This window comes from Microtus pennsylvanicus, chromosome 22 (genome assembly GCF_037038515.1).
Source record: "Microtus pennsylvanicus isolate mMicPen1 chromosome 22, mMicPen1.hap1, whole genome shotgun sequence".
NCBI classification, from domain to species: domain Eukaryota; kingdom Metazoa; phylum Chordata; class Mammalia; order Rodentia; family Cricetidae; genus Microtus; species Microtus pennsylvanicus.
The window spans coordinates 6330640-6336582 of NC_134600.1; the positions used below are offsets into that span (position 1 = coordinate 6330640).

General features: G+C 34.8%; 2 non-coding genes across 2 annotated transcripts; one reads left to right on the forward strand and one right to left on the reverse strand.

Moving 5' to 3' along the window:
• Positions 1–259: 259 nt before the first annotated feature.
• On the reverse strand, positions 260–366 carry LOC142840110 (U6 spliceosomal RNA). Its single transcript, XR_012908894.1, has one exon. It is a non-coding gene; the product is annotated as a U6 spliceosomal RNA (small nuclear RNA).
• Positions 367–4268: 3902 nt separating this feature from the next.
• Positions 4269–4376, forward strand: LOC142840090 (U6 spliceosomal RNA). Its single transcript, XR_012908881.1, has one exon. It is a non-coding gene; the product is annotated as a U6 spliceosomal RNA (small nuclear RNA).
• Positions 4377–5943: the final 1567 nt, after the last annotated feature.

The following is a 5943-nucleotide window of genomic DNA, read 5'->3' on the forward strand; positions in this document are numbered from 1 at the left end:
TTCCCAAGAGTGGCATTGCTGGGTCCAGGGGTATGTTGATCCAGAATTTCCTGAGAAACCGCCACACTGATTTCCAAAATATTTGCACAAGTTTGCATTCCCACCAGCAATGGATGAGGGAATCCCTTCCTCCACAACCTCTCCAGCAGAGGCTATCATTGGTGTTTTTGATTTTAGCCATTCTGACAGGTGTAAGATGATATCTCAAAGTTGTTTTGATTTGCATTTCCCTGATCGCTAAGGAGGTTGAGCATGACCTAAAAATATGGAACGCTTCACGAATTTGCGTGTCATCCTTGCGCAGGGGCCATGCTAATATTCTCTGTATCGTTCCAATTTTAGTACATGTGCTGCCCAAGTGAGCACTGGCCTTTACTTTTAAGAGAAATTTTAACTACCGGTCCAGTATCTGTATTTGTTTTCAAACTTTAGGTGGTCAGTTTTTTCTCGACTTTGTCTTACTAATTTGTATATACCTGTAGTTTGTCCATCTCTTCCTGGGTATGTCAACTGGGATATAATAACCGTAATTGCTCACCATTAAGCTCAGTATTAATATTTGCTTATTTATTTCTGGTTTCAGAAATATTAATTTATATTTATATTTTATTTTTTATGTGTAAGTATATGTGATTACTGGAGTAAGTTTTTGGGTGCTGTATGTGTGCAGGAGTCCCCAGAAGCCACAAGAGGGCATCAAATAACATGTAATAACGTGTAACATGTTACAGAGAAATGTGAGCACAGTGTGGGTGCTGGGATCTGAAAACCAGTAGGCTGTGAAAGTCTCAAATGTCTCTAACTGCTGACCCATCCTTTCAGCTGTACTATGTTTATTGTCGTTATTTCCTTTTTTAAAAATAGAGTAATCTAGAGGCTTTGTTAATTATGGACAAATTATATTGTATATGAATGACAATGTCAGAACAAAGTCAGTTACCTTTTAGACGAGCCTAGAACTTAATTTAAAAACAAAAACTTCTAAAATTCTCTTTCTTATTTAAAAACCTAATGTTCTAGTTCTTTATTGTTTAAATTTGAAATGCATTATGTTGAAAACTCTCCAATGCAGTATGAAGATAAATGAATATTTACATAATCAATGGTGGCCAGCTGCTATTTGGAACAGGCTTTCAATATTTCACTGTTATTTTTACAAAATTCTCAGAAGCCATGGGGAAGAAAATCTCAGAATATTAACTATAAAATTTTCCACTAAGCTTATATAATATCTGTATATCATTTTTTCAAAAATAAGAATTATTGTCTGTTTATAAATTTACCTTTTGATTAAGTCTATTTTTTCTGTTTAGAATGGCTTAGTGACTTTATAAATAATAGTGATGTATGCTAAAACTTTATAATTATAAAAATCATAATAATATGATTTAAGTAGGAAATGTAGTTTTCATAGGATAATATATGCAACATGTAAAGTACTCTGTATTGTAATTATATATATATATATATATTTACATACATGCATCATATACAAATATATACAAAGAGGAGAAACTGCGTAGATAACAGCACTTTGTATTATTTTACATACACATCACTGAATTAATTTTAAAGATATTCTTTAATAAAAAAGTCTTACATTCTGTAAGTTACTTGAGTGATATCATTTTAAAAATATTTATTTATTTATTTATTTATTTATTTATTTATTTATTTATTTATTTATTTATTTATTATGTATACAATGTTCTGTCTGTGCCAGAAGAGGGCACCAGACCTCATTACAGATAGTTGTGAGCCACCATGTGGTTGCTAGGAATTGAACTTAGGACCTTTGGAAGAGCCGGCAATGCTCTTAACCACTGAGCCATCTCTCCAGCCCCACTTGAATGATATCTTAGGGAAAAGCTGAGAATGATTAAAATCAGCAGACAAGAAAATATTTGATGTATTTTTTTATATCTTAAGTTCTTTAAAATCTATTTCAAGTTATTCTAAATTGAAGCAGAAAATGTAACATTTGCCTTGCATTTGAGATATATTTGCAGTTCCTTTTATTGGCACTTAAATTTATATCTGAGTTGAAATCTCGAGTGTTGAGATTAGTAAATGAATAGTAGAGGAAATTAAGATGTTAGTGATGATGGTATCTATAAAAATGAAGACATTTCTATTGTTGGTCATACACTAAAAACTACTTGCTGATGTTTTATTTAGGAAAATAATATTACAGATATAGTTACAGGATAGTTTTCCTGTTAGCATTTTGCAAGGTTATAATAGAATTGAAACTGTGATAGCTCAGAAAATATTTATCTGAAGGGGAATGACAAGGAATCGTTAGACTTTGTGTTTATCTATTTTATACTAACGGAGCAAGGTGAATTATCCAGAAAAACTGCAGATTTTATCAAAATATAAATTACAAAAAGTATAAAAACACGCTAGACGTAATTTTAATCTGACTACATATTCAGATACATCATTCAAATATTTCATCCCGATGACTTTGCCCATCACACTCAAATTATTTTTCTTTTTCATTAGTTTGCTTGCTTTTTTTAATACACTGTTCCTCTATAGTCTAAGTTGGTCTGGTACTCATTAGACATCTCGTGTTGGTTCTGAACTAGTGACAAAACTCCTGCCTCAGGCTTGAGCCACCATCCTCAGTTTCCTGCTGACTTTCTTGCTCAGGATGATCCTTATTTAGGAGCTGGAAGAGTTAAATCTGCCGATTGAGCGAGACACATTTGGGCTCAGCAGGATAAGGTAAAATAGTCACATATATCATTCAAATGGTGATCATGGAGGTGACACTGTGACAGTATGCTTTCAGTGCCTCGAAGTTTGTGAATTGCTTTTATGACTGCTTATTTCAAGGGCATAGAATATTTTTAAGAGAAACCACTGACACTTAAGTGTATTCAATTTTGGTTACCCCAGAGATAGCTATTTGCTTCGGCTATAGAGACAGACATGGAAAACAGAATGGAGAACATCAAATTGAAATTTCAGCAGGATGCCTCTTGGGTGATAACATCAAGTGAATTTAACTTTTGATCTACTTTCATGATAAAAGTATGTTTTTGTTCAAAAATGAATGGAGCAAGTGTCCCTGAAGCCCCTCCCCTGGTAGAACAGTTACTGATAAAGAATGGCTTCTGAGAAAAGGAGAGTCCGTCTCCTTTAGGGATGTGGTTCCATGTGTCAGTCAATGACCTCATACCTCTGTACAAATGACCTGCACTAATTGGACTCAGAAGGTTATAAGCAACAACAACTGACATAGGACAATATGAGGTTGAGGGAAAGATGGTGCACAAGGAGAAGTTAGAAAGAGGTAATATCAATAGATGTGATTAATGATGTATAAAATATATAAAATTCTCAAAGGATAAATAAAAATATTATCTGAAGAAATCCTGTAGCCAGCTCTCTGCTCTTCACTTGGATCATTTTTTTTTTCAAATGGACAACTTTGGAGATAAATCTCGGGCATCCTAATGAGTGTGACCTAAGAACCATAGAATTGGTGAACTGAAGGCAGTCTTTATTGGGTCTCTTGATACCCGATTACTATGAAAAGTTTGGCTGGAGAATTTGATTGATGAGCAAAGAGTGATGTTTCTTAGTGAGACTGAGTTAGGATTCAAAGCACACACGAGTACAGGGTTTATTCTTGTTTGCATTATTTCTCCTAAGGATAGCCAAAAACACAGTCAAATAAAACCAAGTCATATTTTATTAAATTTAACAGGAATTCCTTTGAGCTCCATGACACTGTGTCTTTCAATTTATCTTTTCCTGCTGGATTCCCCACAAACTGAAATGTGGGGAAGATAAAACAAAGCACACTTCTACTATTACTTATGTTCCTCTAAATTTTAGTTCCTTGGAATTTACCCTAATACACTATAGAGGTCATATTTTATACTCTGATATGTGTACAAAGTATTATACAGTACACTAATATAGCTCAACCCATGGGTAGAAGTTTGGTTTACTTGAACATTCTTCTCTAGCTCCAATCCAAACTGTTAGAAAATTTCCACCTTTTCATTCTATTTGAAGAGGATCTAGATATGAAGGGTGCACAGTCACAATGAGCACTATCTTAAGCGTTTTCTGGATCCCAATCTCATTTAAACTTTGATTTTTAGTAAACATTCAAATAAATAATAATTCACCTACATTGGCCAAGTTATCACCCTTGCAGGAAACACTGTCATCAGAGAGTAAACGTAGCTCCTTTCCTCTTCCATTTAGTCATATAAGTCAGAAATCCTCTAAAAGAATGTACTCATGTGCTCGCTTCGGCAGCACATATACTAAAATTGGAACGACACAGAGAAGATTAGCATGGCCCCTGTGGAAGGAAGAACTAACTCATTTGATTTCTCCCGCAGTTCTTTTGCAGTCTATGGTTTTCTTACATTTTATTTACCTTCAGTTAAGAAAGTGCCAGAGCAGAAGGCAAGACTATTTTCTTCCTGAGATTCCACAGATTTCAGTAGCTGTCCCCAAAACAATATTGAATGTGCCCATCAGTTTATGACATGAGTTGACATTTGTAAATCCTTCTGTAGACAGACTTTTACAGGATCGACAATAATTGTGATGTTCTGATTATTGTGGAAAGTTTCTTTTTGCCATTTATGATATTTTTATAAAAGTAAATTGGATATCAGAAGTGATTTTAAAAGATTCCTGTGAGTATGTGAATATCATGAAGAACCTGCCCTCAAATACTAGACCATGTTCTTGGCTTAGAAAGATGTGACAGGATCCACAGATCAAACAGATTTGGGGGAATAAAGTCCTTCAAGATTATCAGCTGTCCTGAGCGAACACAGGGCTATCTCCAAGTAAGATCCCAAATAAGCCAAATGTAGTCAAGACTCCTTCCATCACTTAAGTAGCTGATAACTTCAGGAAGATAATGAATTGAAGTCATGTACAGAAATAGATGAATATGAAATCTTTATTCCAATGGTTGTAATCTTTGCTGCTTGCTCCATGAAGTCTTACAAGAAAAGCATACAAATATCAGGTTCTCCTAGCCTTGTCATACATTAAATTTAATTCACATCCTGTTTCCTTCCCAGATAAAATTTGACAATTTCAGAGCATATATATAACAAGCAAGAATATAACAAAACACTCATTATTATTAAATATATTTTTAATAACAATGCTTATATTTAATGCATTATGTATTTAATATATATATACACATATAAATTGGTATATTATATATACACATATACTTGCTATACTTTTGTCAAACCAATGCCTTATTTAAAGAAAAACAGGAGAACAGTTTTTAAAGAGTATAGAAACGGACCTCTAAAAGTTTCCTAACTTTTCCTTTTTGACAGGTGATAAGCATTACAATGGTACCAAGAGGACTTTTCCCTTCCTCTTCTTATTTCAGTACTATATAGGAGTTATCCTCACATCAACCATCACTCAGATGACTCAGGATGCTTCTTACTTGTGGTTTGGCTGCCTCTGTCAAGAACAGAGGGCTTGTATTTGCAGGGTTTCTACATGTTATGGGATGGAGACTGTGTTCTTTAAAATTAGATTCATTGAGTGTGCTCACTCAGACTTGTCCAGGATTAGTATGGTCCATGTGATGGAAATCACACCACTAGAGAAATCTGTCCACACCCCACAGGCTGGATCAAATAGCAAGTGTTCCTCAGCTGGCAGTGGGACTGTATGACCTCATACTGAGAATCTCATCTACCGTGAGCCTGTGCTGATCTTGGGCATTTGGTCACGGCTCCTGTTTGTGCAGTAACTCCATTGCATCCAGAAAACACTGTTTCCTTATAATCAGTTACTGCGTCTGGCTCTTACAATTTTTTCATCCCTTCTCCCATCGTGATCCTCGAGCCTTGGACAGAGGAGATGTTATATCGATGTATCATTTAGAGCTGTGCCTTCCACAGCTGAAGAGATAGCTCAGCGGTT